This window comes from Marmota marmota, unplaced genomic scaffold (assembly GCF_001458135.2).
Source record: "Marmota marmota marmota unplaced genomic scaffold, marMar, whole genome shotgun sequence".
NCBI classification, from domain to species: Eukaryota; Metazoa; Chordata; class Mammalia; order Rodentia; family Sciuridae; genus Marmota; species Marmota marmota.
In genome coordinates this window covers 49,877,802-49,896,716 of record NW_026000174.1, presented here as the reverse complement: position 1 = coordinate 49,896,716, position 18,915 = coordinate 49,877,802, and the positions used below count along the sequence as shown (strand labels likewise).

Sequence of the window (18,915 nt, the reverse complement as noted above, 5' to 3'; positions counted from 1 at the left end):
TTTTTTTTTTTTTTTTTTTTTTTTTTTTTTTTTTTTTTTTGATACTGGGAGTTGAACTTGTGCACTCAACCACAATCCCTAGGCTATTTTATATTTTATTTAGAGACAGGGTTTCACTGAGTTGTACCTTCTCTAACAGCTTAGTGCCTTGCTTTTGCTGAGGCTGGCTTTGAACTTGCTATCCTCCTGCCTCAGCCTCCCAAGCCATTGGGATTACAGGTATGTGCCACTGTCCCCAGAAGGCTCCCCTATTTTTAACCTTTTTTATTATTTAAGTTCAACATACTGTTTCAAATTGGAGTCTTTAAATGATTCTGTCTTCCCAGATCATTTATTTTTTCTCCTTTTGGTACAAGGGATTAAACCCAGGGGCACTTAACCACTGAGCCACATCCCCAATCCTTTTACATTTTATTTAGAAATAGGGTCTTGCTTAGTTGCTTAGGACCTCACTAAGTTACTGAGGCTGGCTTTGAACTTGTGATCCTCCTACCTCAGACTCTATGTTTCTGGAATTATGCCTGGTTCCCAGATCATTTTTTTAAAAACATTTTATTTTTATGTGGTGCTAAGGATGGAACCCAGTGCCTCAGGCATGCCAGGCGAGCGTGCTACCACTTGAGCCACATCTCCAGCACCCCCAGATCATTTTTCTTCCAGATAATTTTATTTCTGAGTTCCTTCTTATCATTCTTCAAGTTATATGTACCTTTTACTGAAGGATCTATTCAGACCCATCAAGTTAAAGTTTTCTCTTAGTGATTCCCTTTCTCTTTACTCTTTTTTTCATCTCAATACTTACATCTATTTGGTCTTTCCTTGTTTACTATTTTTCCTCCCAAAATTAGGCTTCATGCAGTAGGAGAATCTGTAGTCATTAGAACAATCTCTGATATTTAGTAACCATTAATTTAATGTTGAATGAGATGCATATGAGGAACTCTGGAGATAGTATAAAATGTTAAAGATCTAGAAATTTGAGGGAAAACCCAGGTCTTTAGTTGTGGAGGAAACACAAAAAAAAAAACCCTGTGGTTTCAGTTTTATTATTGTAAGAAGACCTAGATCATGGAAAAGAAATGAATCCCATAATAGATCTATAATAAATACGAAAGTATGGTCTTGGAACCAAATTGGTCCCATTTTCCAAAGTAATGTAGATGTAAAATATTAGCTTTTGGAGCATATGATCAGAACTAAAGCTGAATCAATGATGGAATGAGATGAGAGTGAGAGTCAGGTTAGATAAAATGGCCAGGCTTTGTTCTGCCAGCAGGACAAAGCCAGAGGTCAGTGTTAACTGAAGAGAGGGACTACAGAAGATGGTGGGAAAGTCACAGACAACGTGAAAGACTATATAACTCTCAACTGCTTTGGCAAAGAGGAGCCTTGACTTTGGGATAGGATCTAGACAAAACCATTTTCTGTTTACTTCCATTTAGGAGAATAGATCCTTCCTAAAAAGACCAGCTGTTGCTGAGGTTCAAGTTGGAATGCAATGATATCATTTAACCCTGTGAGCTCTCAATAGTGCAATCTATGTCCAAATGGTAGGCAGGAACAGAGCTATGAGGAATATGCAGGGTCATCATCCTGGACGATGGCTTTATTTAAATTTTGTATTTTGCCCACCTTATCAGAAATCTAAGGAGCTTTATGGCAATGTACTCTTCCAACTCAAAAAAGAGGAAATGTATACCATCTGAGGCTAATGAATATCATCAGAGAATAAATAAGTCAGGAAGACTATACGTAATGGGACTGGGAGTTCTTATAAACTATTTTGTTGGAAGTAACATCTTGGTGAATTTTCCATAGGTTGGGGAGCATTCTAGTGCTGCATCCTTGAGGACCTTTTGTGACTCTCTTATTGCATCAGCATAATGATAACAGCCAGAGACACATGGCAGTCGAATTCTGAGGTTCCCAGAGTCAGGGTCTGTTGAATCACCTCTCACAGGGTACAGTTTGACTCCTAGAAATGGGTTTAGCATTTTTATTCCCTCCAACTTTCCCCTGGCTTCCCTGTTGTTGGGTGTTTTGAAAATGAAAAACAATGTGGTTGGAGGAAAGGTCTACAGTGTGTTTGTGTCCATGAGAATAAACATGGAATCACTAGATATAATGCATGGTGACTCATGCTTTGTGTCATTTATCTTCACTTGTGAGGAGAGGTGGGATAAGTCATTCATGACTGCGCCAGTCCTGATCCATCCTTTATCACTACACTCATGAAGACAAATGCAACATTCAAAGGTTCTCAGCTATCATGTCCTTTCAGACCAGAGATTCTGATCAGAGAGAGCAGAAGTTTGACCTGGTGCTGTTACTTAAAAATCAAGAACACTTTGCACATACCATCTTTTACCCCACAAACCTTGACCTTCAATCTCAAATTAACACATGACTAGCAGCTATAGAGATGAGACCACTGGATAGCACTTATAATTTCATCTATGTCTATAGATGCTCACTTTATTTTGAATTTAAAATATCTAGTTCCTAATAAATGCCAAGCATACAGATCTTCAGTGGCAATGTACTGATTAATAGGAGAGTGTTCCAGTCATCACAGTGATAAGTGGTATAATGAAGACAATGCTGTGGGAAAAGTAATAAGTGGTTAATTTTTTCTGTGAGCAAGTCAAATGTGATATGAAAGGAGAAAGTCCAAATAGAACTGTTGAACAATGATATTATTTGAGCTGATATATTAGAGAAAACAGTATGGACACCTTAGCTTTCTACAATAAATAGATGGTGGTACTATTGGATTTTTAAAACAATGGAAGAGCAAATGAGATGCTTTCTCTTTTCTGAGCTTCTGGACCTTACTACAGGTAATTAAAAGATAAAATGTTTTTTTTTAAAATAATTTAGAAACTGAATGCATTTATTCTGGTTTTGCTTTCAATTATCTTTCTATGAATTGAAACACTTTAGAAATTAAACTATCCATTGAAATCAAAGTATTTCCTTTTCTCTTGGTTGCTATATAAAAGTTCACATAAGCAGAAGTAATCTGGAATATTTCTGCAAGTTTGAGAAAGTTGATTGACAAACTAGGCATTTCTAAAGATATTTCTGTCTTTGAAAATTTAGTTTGAACCATAACAAACATATGTGTGTGTATTTATTTTTTACTTCAAAAATGTAATTTTATAAGTTTCTCTCTAATCAGCAATGTGGTTTGAATGATTTGTGTATTTCAAATTCAGGGTGTTTTCAGTTTTGCCCCCTTCTCTATAAACATATTTCATCAAATAAGCTATTTCATCTACTATTCAAGAAACATTTGTTGAACACATACTACATTGCAGTCTCTGGGAACATCAAACAGAATATATTGCATATCCTGATGGGACATATTGCCTAATGAGGAAGAAAGACACATGAGCAGGCAAGAGCAGTAGATGAATGCTCAATAAATATTCTTTCTCTTCTTCCCATGGAAGAACCATGGGTTGTGTTAAGGAACACAAAGGTGTAAACTCCTACAAATTTAGAGAATCTTGGAAGGATTCATGGCATAAGTACCTCCTTCCCTCTTTTAACATGTTCATGTTGAAAGATGATGTAAAGGACAATAAAGGGTTGCAGAATGAAGAGCGACAGGGGTGGTTTTATCTTATGTACAATAGCTACATAAGGACTCTCCAAGAAGGTGTAATTTAGGAGAGTCTTAGATGAAGTGAAGAAGGAAAGTACACAGGTTATTTGGATGAAAGATAGCACTATTGTCATGAAGCCTATACATAGCTATAGGCCCATCTGGGTGAAGAATATTCCAGGCAGAAACATCCATCTAGTGTAAGGTGCCTGAGGAAGGTTGGTGTGTTGGAGAAACATCAAGGGGCAGTATGACCAAAATGGAGTAAAAGCAATATGTTCAGAGAATGATATCAGAGGAGTGGTTGGAGGAAGAACAAAAATATGCATGGTCTCATAGGCCACTAAAAGTTCTATGGATTACTTTGAGTGATATGAGTAGCCGTGGAACATTGAGCAGAAGAAAAATATAATCTGACTTGTTTTGAAAGGATCCCACCACAGTTTGGAGAAAAGATTGAAGAGAAGCAAGGAAAGAAGCAAGGAGAAAGATACTGGACCAGGCTATGATATAGTTCAATTATCCAAAGAAAAAATTCAGGAAGTAGTAATGGAGCTATATAGATATGACCAGAATTTTTATATTTGGAATTTCCATTGTGCATCTGTTAAGTATAAAGTTGATAAGGTGTAGAGATGATAGGATGGAAAGGTGAGACAAATGAGTTTGGAAAAAAGTTACAAGGGTGATTTTGACCTGTGTTCTTAGGAGAATGGTCCCCCAAATAGTGTTTAGCACATGATAGGAGATTAAAATGTGTCTGTTGAAGTGCTCAGGAATGAATTGGCCAAACTATATTATTATATTGTGTGCATGTATGAATATATGACAACGAATCCCATCATTATGTACAGCTATAATGCACCAATAAAATATGTGAGAATCATACTCTTGTACAAGTGAATAAATGGAATTGTAGAAAATGTCTTTGTCAGTATGTAATTGAGTTGGAATCGAGAGTTTGTTGTTTTTTGTTTGTTTGTTTGTTTTTTGTGGAGAGGTTAATTTTCAATTCTTCCAAGTACAGGTCTTCCATAAACAGTTATGTACCTGTCTACAAGCCTGCTGGACTTTGAGTCTGTCAGTACTCAATTTATAGATGGTCATCATAGACCTCCCTAGAGAATAAGTATAGATGAAGAAGAGGTAGAACCAGCAATAGAGGTTGAGCAGAGCAGACACTCTATAAACGTATTTCATCAAATAAGCTATTTCATTTAGAGTAGTTCCCAGGAACCAAGTGGAAGGCGCTTTTCAGAAAGTTCAGAATGCTACTGTGTCAGATGCTCCTAAGTTTTGCCTAAAATGAGAATTGAGAATTAGTTGTTTGATTTAGCCATGAACATAATTCTTTCATTGTCACCTTTTCTTTGTTACCTCTATGCATACTGTTACCTATGGCCTTCCCGGATATTCTTTTGAATCCCAGGCTCATCAAATTGTAACTCATATTTCACATGTGGCACTGAAAGGTAGTTAAATTTTTTTGAGACTATGAGATATGAAGAACATTTTTATAGGTTTGAGTTAGATTTTAAGCTATTGACAGAAAATCAATAGATACTCTCTAAAATATATTTTAATTATAGTTTTACTTGATTAATAATATTCACCCATAATGCATTGAAGTTTGAAAAGCACTTCATCATATTTTATATCCCAGTAGAACCACCTACGTTGCTAAAATACCAAACTTTGACGCTTGTACCCTTAGACTGTCCCTGTTTCCAGTACCTTCTTCCTGCAACCAACTACAGATCCACACTTACCCTTCTTCATTATTTAAAGATTTTTAACACCTACTTCTTGTTTTCTCCAGTCCTACTCCTGATGGAATTCTTGGTGATTTCAGTATCCACTTCCATCTTTGGTGATTTCAGTACCCACTTCCATCTCTTGATCCTGATTACAGATTGTGTGGGATCGTTCCATCTGCTGTTGCTCAGGATTTCCCCTATGTAACGTCTGCAACAACAGTATTTTTAAGCTCGGGGATATAAAATTCTGTAACCGTGGGAAGTAAAGAATATTTCTTCTTTTATTTCATTAAGCTTTGCAAAATCCAGATTCTGTCTTCTTGTGTCCCTTTGCTCAAAAGTTCTAGGTGGCCCTCAATCTTAGATTCTAATTTTTTAATCCTGCTAGTGATCCCAGAGTGGGGGGAGGGGAGGAAAAAAGGAAAGATTATATATTAAATATCTCTCTTCCTTTTGTATGTGGGGAAAAAAAAATCCCAAATGGAGTTTCCAGCAGATGCCTATGTCAAACTCAGAACAGCTCATCTGACTTTAATAATTGAGTATTCTGTTTAATTATTTCCTATTCCTCTTTATAAAACAGTGTTTGATTTGATCTTACGAGGTAGTTCTGATTAGGACACGGGATCAGAAATAAAACGTACTTTCATAAGGTCATGAATCTAATAAGTAAGAACCAAGTGTAGACTCCAGATCTTTTGACTTCAAATGCATTTTTTTTTATTGGCATTAAAAAAATGCATTGTTCAAAATGGCCAGTGGTTAAAATAGCTGCCTTGGCTTCCTTCCCAGAACAGTGTTAAAATACAGTGGTGATTCAATAAATATTGTCACCAGTGGTGTCTGTGGTGGTGGTGGTGGTGGTGGTGGTGGTGGTGGTAGTGGCAGATCAAGAAGTGTGCTGAATTATTCTAATGGATACTTTTTTTTTTTCAGATTGGCAAAGACATTGCCTATTTGCAGCACAGAGACCCCAATGGAGAGCTAGGTGGGTGATGATTCATGCTAAATCGTTCCCACAATATGCTGAACACTACAACAGCAGCTAATGTGAAGTGGCTCATTATACACTGTCAAATCCGATAACAACAACAACTGGCTTTGCTAGCATGAGCAATTTGTGGGAAGTCCAGCCACTGCAAACCACTACTGCACTTCAAAAGATAAGCTGTAATGTAGCAAGAAAAACATATCCACTGAGTCATATTTGCAAATTTCTTGTGTGTCTCTCTTTGCCAATTTAGAAATTGCTTTCATGTTCCCAGCTTGACTCCAGAAATGACTCTCCTTGGGATTTACTTCTCTTGTGCCTCTTCCTTCAGTCATTTCTATGGGCCAAAGATTCTATAAGGCTACTGGAGCACATGGACACAACTGGAAATGTCATTATTTTATGGGACTATTCCTGAAGCTCCCTTCTTTGCCTACCCTCTACCAACCAGCAGATGCCATACACATATACCCATTTACCTTGGGCTGTAGCACAGCATCCTTGGTGGTAATATTACCTACAGGAAAATAAGATCAGTAGGCGGCAGGCAAGAATGACTCTTTGCCTGATGATTTATGACTATGTGTCTTTTTGTATCCATTAAATGGTAATCTCTTTGAAGGTTCTGCGTTTCCATATTTACATTTACCTATCTAGTGCCTATGAGCCATAGTTGGCCCTCCCTATTAATGCGTTTCCTTCCTGAAAGTCCACCCTTAGGGGTGGAACTGGATTAATTTTCTTGCCTTTCCTGTCCCTAGCACAGTGCCTGACACATAGTAGGTGGAAAACGACATGTCTGTTCAGTGAACTAATGAAGATATGAATGACTATCAATCCGATGGTTCTCCAGGCTAAATTAAAGGCTAAGTGAATGATTTCCCGACCATCAGAGACAGAAAAGTGATGGCTTCAAATCGTTTTTCTTCAGGCCAAAAGGAATAATGCCCTAAAAAAGTGGCTGTTTATTTTGGAAGGCAAGAACTAATCTGAAGCTATTTTCTTTATTTTTATATTCAAATGCCTATAAAACAGAAAAGCACCGGAGACCTATTCATTGCTCACAAATGATCTATGGGGTAATAATGTGCTTGCTTTTCCAGCTGTGCTGCACTTTGGTGCTGTCTTGGGTTTAATTGAAAATATGCTGTGACCTTGGTTTTGTTCACTGGGCATAGGGGGTTATAATTGGCATGAAACCTCTAAAGAACTCCCTTTTAAAGGAATGTCATTTTGCTAATTTGGGGTTCGCCTGAGGGAAGTAATTTGTGAAGTCCTGTAAAAACAAGATGCATTTTAATCGCATGTCATTCGCAAGAAGTTAATGCGTTAAAAAAAATCAGTCTTTTAGTTTTCAATACCTATTTGTTGAATCCTAAATGCTATCAGTATGATAATAGTATTGTCCCTAACAGTCTCATGTTTCATCATAATTAAATAAACAGCTTGTGAATTGCAGTCCAAAAAATGTCTGTGTTCCCCTCTTAACTTAAGGGGTTTCCATAGAAACCGTAGGCAGCAAGTTTAACTGACATTTATCGGACTTGAGTCTATATGCAGCATTGATATCTCTCTGTTTTTCTCTCTGTCACTTTGTATATGTGTCTTCTTTTCTTCCTTTAACCTTCCCAAACCTCATCCCCCTCAGCAAATCCTCTGCCTCCTCCTCTATTTCCTCCTCCTCCTTTGTCTCTTATTAGCATTGAGGAAGTAATTTGGACTCAGATTTAACAAATGCAATAATACTAAAATGGGGCCTGATACTTAAGTGTAATTGTGTTATTAGCTGGAAATGTTTTTCCTCAAAAATAAAAGAATTGGGAGTGAAGTATACCAAGGTAGCACATGTTGGTAAGAAGGAACCTTTCACTGCCAGTTAAAAGTTTGCCGTCTACATATTAGGGCCACCTTCGTCCCCAGGTATGGCTTTGCCTTGATTTATTCAGCACAGAATGATATTCCTCCTCAGCCCTAGTGTTCAGACTTGAGCATAACATCCCCATTCTGGTCATGTTCCAGGAGTATGAAGAAACTGATTTAGGAAAGACAAAATATACTATGTAGATAGTACCTACTGTGTACCAGGTTTTTTGCTGGGTAAATTCACTTAGATTGCCTTAATCCTTCACACTTCACAGCCAGGTATTATATACAGGAAAATCAATCTGAAGCTGCTGGTCTACCCCAGGCTGGCTCTGAATCTTGGAGAAGATCTTAAATGTTCTTCCTTGGTTTCTCCAAGGCAAAGTGAATGTGAGTACTTCTAAGCAATAGGTTTTGTTAAGATTGAAGATGGTACTGCAGCTAGTACATCATAGTAGTAGTATTTCTCTTGGTGCCTTTAGAAATGAGTTGCTGAAAGAATAAGTCATTGATCCGAAGCATACAGAGCTAGTAGAAAGCAATCTATATAGCACCATGGTTAAAGCTGGGGAAAGGAGGCAGCAGGGAGGGTTAGACAGACCCAGGCTCATTTACTATCTGAGTGATTTGAGATAAGTGACAAACTCAGCATCTGGTTTCTCATCTGTATACCAGAATAATGGCTTTTACTCCATGAGTTTATGAGGAATAAATAAACTTGTATATGCAAGTCACTCAGAGTCTCTACCACATAGAAAGCACACTGTTTTTCCCCCCCCCGTGTCTCCCGCTCCCCCACGTTTCTGATTTTCTATTACTATGGATTCAATGTAAAATAAAATCAGTCTTCCAACTCTATCTAATACCTATAGTTGAAAATTATCTGAAAATTCATAAACCCTCTCAAGTTTTCCTGAGAGCAAAATATCAAAAAGAATCCAGGAGTAAGTCAGAGATGTTGGTGGATATCTAGTGAATCAGAAAAGAAAGGAAGGAGTTTAGCTAGGACAAGACTCTGAGAGGCCATAATTGCTGGTGAGAGTGATTTTTCCACATATATGCACACTCTTCACTGGTGCATGTGTGCACACGCGCACACACAATATGGCTCCACTTTTTTCTGTCCAGGGGTCTATTCTTTCCTTATTAGGGCATTTATTCTCTATTTTTTTTTTTTGAAAAAATATTTTAATCCACTTTATCTGCTTTGTGTTAGTTTAGTTAAAGCTAAATAATATAATGCATAGAGTCACCCTAGCCAACCATACAGACATAGCAGTATGTCATAACATGTAGTAAGCATGTGAGTAAGCATGAACACCACAGGAAGCCACTCTTTTGCCCAGGATTCCTCACATATGTTATGTGACACATGGCGTCACTTCCACACAAGCAAAGCTTACTTCCTTTATCATTTCTTAGATGATAGTTAATTATAAGTAGATATCCCAATATTTTTCTTCCATTCCCTAACAGATCATCTTTCTTGGCAACCTTGAGGTTGAAAGGAGTAGATCAGAAAAAGATGTTCTTGTACTGAAGGAAAAGTTCAAATTTGTTTCATCGAGTGACTGTTAGTAAACATTTCAGGCTATGTAAGTCCTATTATCCATGAGAATTACTCTGAACTTCAGTGTGAAAGCACCCCATAGACAATACATACACAAGCTCTCATAGGATCATCTAATAAAACTTTGTTTACAAAAAGAAATGTTGAGCTAGATTTTGCCTGTAGACCAGAGTTTCCCAAACACTGATCCCAGAGTTTTGTTTACATCCCCATCCCATGTCTAGTTTCTGTTGGCATGGTACTTACAGTTTGAAAAGCAGGAATGGAAAGTGTAGGAGTGACAGCCTTACCATAATTTACCCTTGTTTTGTAGAGTTTACTTTTTTCCCAAGTGTTTTCAACATTAACCTTTATCTCTCTCCTATGCCTTTGGCATACAAAGGACACATATTCTGTCTTCACTTGACAAAATGGTGTAGTACATTTAAGTGACTTACATTATTGTCACCCTGCAACTGTAATTAATATCCCTATTGGAATCAGGCTGTCAGTCTTGTGCTTTTTCAGTTGAATTGTTCTTTATAAAATGTATCCTTTAGAGAAAAAAGACAGATGGTGGGAGAATAAACCAAAAAGGAATCTTCATCATTCAAACCAAGGAAAAAGTAGGTTAAGTACTAATGGCCTAAATAGGGGCATATTCAGGTTTCCCTGTTTCTCATCACTTTAACATACCTTGGGGGACCAAGTTCCCTATTGCTTTTCATATATATGTTTCATTTTCCCCCCATGGAATATTTTTGCAAATTATACCTTGTAGGCAAAATGAATACAGGAAAATACAGGGAGTTTTTACTTTGCATAGTACTATGTTAACTGGTTTGTTAATATTGGAACAGCAGTCATCATTTTGCAAGGTTCCATGGTAACTAGAGCAAATACAGAGACTGCAGAAAGATGACTTTTTCCAATATACATGACTTATGGTTAACATGGAACCAAGCAAAATGAGGACTGCCTTATGTAAATAAATAAGAATCCAATTTCCAAATGTCTGCATTTGCTGAATAATTCCCTCTTTTGTAGTCATTAGGGGGAAACAAAGAAATCTCTGATTCCAGTCATTTCCATTATCTGACATGTCATCACCAAGGCTTCCTCATTATGCAATTCGAATAGTGTTGAGGTTACTTGAAACCAGTTTCCAGTTTCAATTAGGAGGCCATCCCTGCTATCTGCATTCTGATTAAATGACGTTGACTGGAAATCACAGAAAGAGTCTACTCTGTTTCCTCCCCTTGCTCAGATCTCATAAACACAGACTCAATTAAAGAGAGTTTCCTTATCAGGTTTTTGTGGGTCATTTTGGTGAATTTATTAAACTCTTAAGTCATGCTGAAAACTGGAAGGCGGTGGGTCTGAGATAGTCAGCAGGAGCCAGGGTTAGATATGCAGTACTTGCTCCTGTGCTTTAGGAACTGTAAAATAAACAGAAGTCAGGGCAGCCAATGAGTTTCACAGAGTGAAAATTCTGTAGTAGAGCTATAAAAAACATGATGCATATCTGCCTATGTTTTAGGCTAAATCAGAGCCTTATCTATACATTCATTATTTTAGAACTTATTTATTGAGATGTTTTATTTGTTCATTTGTTCCTATCCATATTGTACACATCAACAGCCTTCTTTTTCTTGAATATGTTCTTCAATGTCCTTTTCCCTTTCAACAAAAAGAAAAATCAAGTCCCCACAATTAATCATCTGCCTTAACATAGGATCCAACTCTTTTGTTTGTTTTTTTTCTCAATGTGATATTATTTTACTTTCCCAGCAACCTATACCACTACATTTAAGCATAGGTTCCTGGTAGAAGTCAGCTTGCACCTCCTTCTATCTCCTGCTGATGTTCACTTCCTGTGGTCCCCAGCTCCCGCCTATTTTCAAACAGTCTTTTCTCTTTGTTACTGTGTGCTCTTTTTTCCGTGCTCCTGTGAACCCTCTGTGTCATCTTCTCTAGTGCTTTTCACTCTATTATCATTTTTGCTTACTAATTTATGAATTATATAGTACACTGTGGGATCCTTAACAGGAGACACTTGGTCCCATGTGTGAAGAAGTAAATGCTTCGCATGATTCTTGGAAGGCAACCAACAAATACTATTGAAGGAAATGCCTATGTTATTTTCTCTCTTGGAATGCTAGCCCTTGTGCTTACCTAGATCTTCATATCCTACCAGATCACAGGTTGGCCAGCCTTCCTGTCAAATCTCACTGATTCTCTCTGAACATCCTGACTATTTACAATGATCCTCAGAATCAAATGGTCTTGGCTTTGATTTTATGTTGCTTGTGCTAGGCTTATTTCAGTACCCTGCCTCAAATGATCAATGATGGGAAATTACTAAGTTGAAGAAGTTTCCTCCTAGGTAAAGTGTTGGCAAGCAGACTTGTCATAATATGTTATTATGGTTCAAATGGCATTGGAGGGTCCCAGCACCCTGCTATAAAATGATTCCTAGATACCTTTAGTGTTTGGCATATATATATATATATATATATATATATATATATATATATATCACACACCACACGTTTTTGGTTATAGTCTAGGAAATTTAGACTTTATACTGTTTAATAATGAACAAGAAAGTACTTGGTAAAACATTGGAAGGTGGTTTTAAAGTCTAAATGACTCTCTATAAATGATATTTATTCTCTTCATATTGCCTTGCATGATAATTTAAATTGAATTTCTCATTACAAAAATCCATATGCCTTTTGGGTACTATTGTTTATTTGTTTTCAACATGTAAAGGGAATGATGACCCTGGAACAGGGCATTTCCTAAGGATTAATGAGCAGTTGGGGGTTAATGACTACCAATTCTTCCCATCCCAGTCATCAATCCAAAGGAAACATGGGAAGCCAGGCCTTTGACTGCATTACCAACTTTTTGAAATCAAATCCTTCTCTGCTTACCTTGCTGAGAACTTATGTTCCAGATGAGCTTGTTATATTTTTCAGAAGCTTCTTTAATTACTTTCCCTGTTAGTAACCTGGTCAGAGAAAATACACACACACACACACACACACACGCAAATATATATATATATTTTTTTTTTCACTTATTAAGAACCTTATTTAATTATTATTCAGTTTTCCATGAAATTGTATAGTACAATTCATGAATTCCTAAGACATTTATTAAATAAGGTTATATATATATATATATATATATATATATTCACAAGAAAAAATGGAAAAACAACTCTTAGTTTATGGGCTGAGAGGAAAATGTTATGAAGAGAACAATAATATTTTGTAATTTTGACTAAACATAATTTGAGATGTCCATCCTCTTTTATTAGCTTTTCTTGCCTCCACTTTTCAGTCTGAGAGTCTAGAGAAAATGATCCTATTATAAATCCTGAGAGGTTAAAATATATGTCCATTTTCTGCAATTTAACTTCTCTTAAACAGTAGATTTGAGATTATTTTTTCTTTTTTATTTCCTGCTTTTTTAAATACAAATGTAATGGAGTTTTTAATGGAATGTTATATTTTCTCATTTATTCCTGTTCTACAATTACATTAATATGCATAATATTTTCTCCTTTGGTATCAATCATGATCATCCAGAATGCATTTAAAGAGATAAACATTAATGCATTATATAATGCAGTAGTGCATTCTCCCCTGAGGGAGTTGTAGAGTAGAAAAGTCCCATTTCTTCTCTGCTGAAGAAGCTCAGGACCCAATATTATCTTTCTGTATATGATTCTTCCTTTACCACAAATTCCTTAAAGATATGACAAAGTGACAAACTGTTACCTGAATATAAGGTGTTTGGCAAAGATCTATGGCACCAGAGTAGACTGAATCCCAAACCTTTCACAATGGGAATTTGTCTTAAATAATTTGTTCACAATCTTTGTTTAGTGTAATTCTCCATGAGGATGTGATGATAAAATTGATGACTAAACTTTATTTAAAATATACAATCACAAGTGAACAGAAAATTGTATGTAATGTCAAAGGTTCACAAATGGGGTGAAACCCATAGTAAATGTCGTAGGAATTTATGGATTGTGCTATACAATTTCATGGAAAAGCTAATAATAATTAAATAATGTTTTTGATAAGAAATTAAGCTAAGAGAACTTAATCGTATGATTCATATTGATTTAACATTAGATAATAGTCAAGCTATGGATCATTCTTCATATAAGGACTTCATTGTAACAAGAACTAAATATTGAACTAAACAAGAACAAAAATGTATACAATACTGATTATGTACTAGACATCATTCTAAATCCTTCTCTCTATATCAACTCATGTATCCACATAATAATACAGTACAAAAATTAAGGTATGCCAACCCTAGGCAGTTTGACAGGCCAGAGTTACACAAAATTATATATCTGAGGTTTAAAAACTCTATATACAATATACATCGGCTTAGCTGTGTAAGTAGCTGGTAATCTACAACAATCAACCCTTTCATGAAGTCAGTTATAAATTCTTTCATTTAATACACATATGTTGAGTTTACATGATATACTGGGCTCTCTGGATAGTGTAGTTAGAATATTGTTTACTGTTGGTAAAGATAACTTTTTACCCTAAACCATTGTTTTCAATCACCTTGAGAAGCTTTTTTGTTTGTTTGTTGTTTGTCTGTTGAGAGTGGTGGTAAGGAGTGATTATTGAGCCTCCCTTTACAATTTATAACAAGATGTATACCACTTACATCTTTTTGGCTTACATAAGTCTCATCAGTAGACCTTCATAGTCTCTCTATTATTATAAAATTACCCTATCAACTTGCTCCTGACTACGAATTGAAATATGGGGATGCATTCGGTAATTCAATTCAGCAAATGTTTACTGAATATCTAGGCATCATCCAGTTTCAGTCTTCAAAAGCTTATGAACAAGATTAGTTTGATCATCTTCTCATCTACATTCACCAATTTACCAATGGATTTGGTAAGTGCTGTAATCTTGGCCTTATAGACAATTAGGGGGAAGATGGATTGATAAAAAGGATGAAAGTCTAATAGAGATAGTCATTATCAAATTGACTCTGGTTGGGTTTAATTTTGGTGGAAAAATCAGAGTGTGGTATTCCAGGCCAAAGAAAGGAGGAAGTCCCTGATGAGGGAAAGATGCAGGGCCAGGGGGAGGGGACATATTTTTAGAGTGAGGAAATATTTTTAGACTGTTAGGGATAGTCATAGGAGATGAGAATGGGAACAGTCAGGTACAGGATCCTGAAGTGCCTTTCATTTCACACTAAAGCACTGGTTTTTCAGGGTACAGTTTTGCACACACTCACCCCGCCCCCAACCCCAGACATTTGGCAATATTCAGAGGCACTATGGCTTTGCACAACCGGGGAAGCTGCTGGCATCTAGTGGGTAGAGGCAGTAAGAGACTTGAGCTTTGTCCTAGTGGCACTGGTGAATTACTTTTTTGGAACTGTGATGGTCTAGGTGCCTGTGTGTTGCTATACCAATCCTGTAAAGTGTTGCTTTGAAAATATTACATGGGAAAAGTATATTTTAAAATAAAGACCAATTTTACAGATAAGGAATGGCATGCATTAATTATCTGGTGACACCTGAACCTGAGGGAGGGGGGGAATAAAGAATGGGAAAATAAGTTTTTATGCATTGTTTAGGCTCAGACATAGGATATTAGTAAAGCGGTGAAGGCAGGCATTGTTCCAGTGAGGCACATTTCTGATAATCGGAGCATTCTGATTTTGTAATCTAAAGAGTGAAATATCAAGGAATATTTTGAGCTGGAGGTTTCAAGGTTCTTTTCTTTGGTTATGCATTTTGCTCAAGCAAATAGCTGTCATAAAAATACAAACATTCTCCTGAACACCACAAATCCCACCATATAATTTGAGATACAAGTTAGTCATCTATATTTCATATTTTCATAAATAATCAACTTCAAAAAGTGAAGATGATCAAAAGGACTCATAAACAGCCAGAAACCTCATGCCAAGTACATTTATCTCTCCTGCATCATGAGAAGGTAAACAAGAAAGGAAAAAAAAAATTAATTTTATTTTTAGACCTGCCAAGTGTTAAGTGCATTTCTCGGTCTGATTTTTTAGCATGAAGTAGATTTGACTTTTTGGTGCTAAAACAAGATTGGAGCTGCCACCGTGTCCTTTGCCAGTTCCATCTTTGTGCTTTGAATATTGATAGTAGTATTAGGAGATCTTTTTAACCCATGGATTTTTAATTAAATGTTTCAAATTTGTCCCTGGGGCAGACATGTGAAGACCAAGAAGGTCTTCCATTTTAAAGGGGATATACGGAAGATTTGACTTGTTTTCTACAGGGATGCTTGTTGTCTGCTGGAAGAGCGGTCAGATCTAATGTAGTGGAAGTTCATTTCCTCAGTTCTGAAATCCAGGGAGGTATCATGTGAATAAACAAATCAAGAAAACAACTATGCATCCTTTATGAGGGAACTTTCAAGGCAATCATGTTATTTTAGGCACATGCAGCAGGGGGCATTGTTTGGTCAAACATAAAACAGGGTTGCTCCTGATAATAATAGACATAGACATAAAGGAAAAAAAACAGGGAAACCTCCTCTACCTCCCGCAAAACACATGCAAAAAGAGCAAGGAGATGGTGAAATGCTCTGTAAATTTCTTTGTTCTTTCCGGCTTTTCATGGTGGGAAATACTTCTATGCAACTAACTACAAACCAGGCAGATATCATTACAGAAATTGATGAAATTCTTACTTTTTGAATGAGGCTCCACTTTGTAATTGATCTGTACAGCCTTAAGTGTGTGCAACCTGCCTCCATCTGCTTGAAAACTCATTCATTCATGCATTCCCAGTGACCATATATTTGATGAGTACTTTTTTTCAAGAAAATACCACAGACTATAAAGTAGATAAATCTCTACTGCATGGAAATTAACGTTCCACTGAGATGTGACAGGCAGTAGGAAAATAAATACCTGAACATATGAGAGAAATAGCAAATAGAGTAAATACTGTGATGAAAATGAAATATGGTAATTTATTAAATATGAGAGAAGAACTGCTTCAGTCCCAGAGGATCAGAAAGAACTTTCTAGGAGGGTAAAATTTAAAGGGAATTCTAAGTAATAAAGAAAACCACCCACACAAAAAATCAAAGGATACGTACAGAGGCAGAGGGAATGCTACTACCAAGGTCTAATGGGATACAATCTTGGAGCATTTGAAGAAGGAAGGAAGGTCAATAGTGTTGAAGAAAAGTTGGAGAAGTTAAGAGAAAAGGTTGGAGAGTTGAACAGGGGTCAGATCACGTATTGGAGACCAATGCAGTTGGCATTGTGTTATAAAAAGTTGTGGAGCTAATATGGGTTTCAACTGAAGAAAGAGATGGGAAATATAGATATATATACATATATGTATATGTTATATATATATATATATATGTGTGTGTGTGTGTGTGTGTGTGTGTGTGTGTGTATACACACACATATATATATGAGTCTGTGTATGTGTATATAGGATAGTGCTGAGCTGTTTAGCAGATCTGGAACGTGCAATCCTCATGCGTCAGCATCCCGAGTAGCTGAAATTACAGGAATGTGCTACCACATCTGGCGACATATTTATATTTTAAAATTCTTGCTAAATATTTTATGAATAATTAATTATGCCAAGGCAATTGTGAAAGTAGACGATACAATAAAGAAGATATTTCAGTGGTCCAAGTAAGAAAAAAAGGTGACTTGACTATGAAAAGAACAATGAGGAAAAATTGAAGGGTCTGTCTTATATCTTACAAATAAAGTCAAAGAATAGTTAATACTGGATGCGAATTCAGCACAAGAAAAGTCAGTAAAGAGTTTACATTTTTGCCTTCTCTTACTGGGTGTGTGGAGATGCCGGAGCAGGTTAGGGGACTCAATTTTGGTATAAACTATGCCATTTGATTCGTACAGTCTTCACAGTGTCTGTTTATGAAGTGTTAACATCACTCCCAATTGAGAAGATGTGGCTCAGAGAAGGACAAGGATTGAATAGTTAGGAATACTAAGCCAATCCTCTAAAAGTCATTTTACTCTAAATCTGGTTTTTATTTCCTTTAATGTGACAGATATAGATTGAACATTCTATCTATGCTTCAGTATTACTCCAAGTTAGAAAACCAGAACCTGATGCATGTTTATGTTTCCTTCATGTATGTGCCATCTATATCATAGACAGATATGAGAAACACTATAGGTCAGACATACCTCTTTCCCAATTTGAGGATCAGTTTCCAAAATGATACTAGACCCCCTTTGCTCATGTTAATACTCTTTGAACATGACCATACACAGAAGCAAATTTTGCCTTTGTTTGTGTTTTATGCTCTACAGGATTTTAATTGAGATGGATTAACTTGAACCTGTACATGTGTCAGCAGTCAGATAATCACCCTGAAGATCAGTTCCCTTCAGTTTTAAAAATATCACTGGTGATGTTGATTTTTGAAATCACCTACTTTTTCAACAACCTTTCTTCTTTTTCCAATTTCTTTCATGTGCAAAGGTAGAAACTTTACAACAAAGCTCTTATAATTCCATTCCCTACTTAAGGACCTCAAGTTTCTTCCTAAGTGTCTTTATTGAAGCAAATCCCAGCTCTTCTGCCAGGCATGCTGTGGCCCTCAGTTGGGCCAATTGAACTATTTAAATCCTGCAGTGTGTAATTCCTTTACTTTCATTAAGTCAGTTTTCTTATTTTGTGCTCCTCCTCTGCTTTTATGAGTAATTTCTTACCTCCTCCACCACCACCCTGCTTCAGTGCAATTCTGTACTCCCTTAAAACCCACATAAAATCCCAAATCCTCTTTTGACAACTTTAAGATGAGGTATGCCTTCATTGATTTATGACAATGAGTTATGTCACTTAAATATTGCTCACACAGAATTGCATTAAAGCCTAGATGCATGTATATACATTATTTTATTTTATACATGGATCTCTAGTTTGCATTACAGCTTTAACAAGGTTAGAAAGTTCCAGAAGGCATGGCCAATTTAGCTCCTTTATGATTCTTATTATACTCTCCAGAGGATAGCACCATATTGTGTGAAATCACATGGATTCTTTTTTCTTTGTCTTCATTTTTTTAAATGCATAGTTCTCTCTAGCTATTGTTTC

General features: G+C 36.4%; 1 protein-coding gene across 12 annotated transcripts in view; it reads left to right on the top strand.

Annotated features, from left to right (window-relative positions):
* Lrrc4c (leucine rich repeat containing 4C) overlaps positions 1-18,915 on the top strand; it is a 1,134,834-nt gene that overhangs the window by 1,105,989 nt on the left and 9,930 nt on the right. For 9 of the 12 annotated variants that reach the window (XM_048788626.1, XM_048788625.1, XM_048788624.1 and 6 more), the window contains one exon: positions 6,304-6,355. The exons of the other annotated variants lie outside the window; for them this stretch is intronic. The gene's annotated coding sequence lies outside the window, so the exon portion shown is untranslated. The remainder of the gene's footprint in view (positions 1-6,303; positions 6,356-18,915) is intronic. 12 annotated transcript variants of the gene reach the window in all.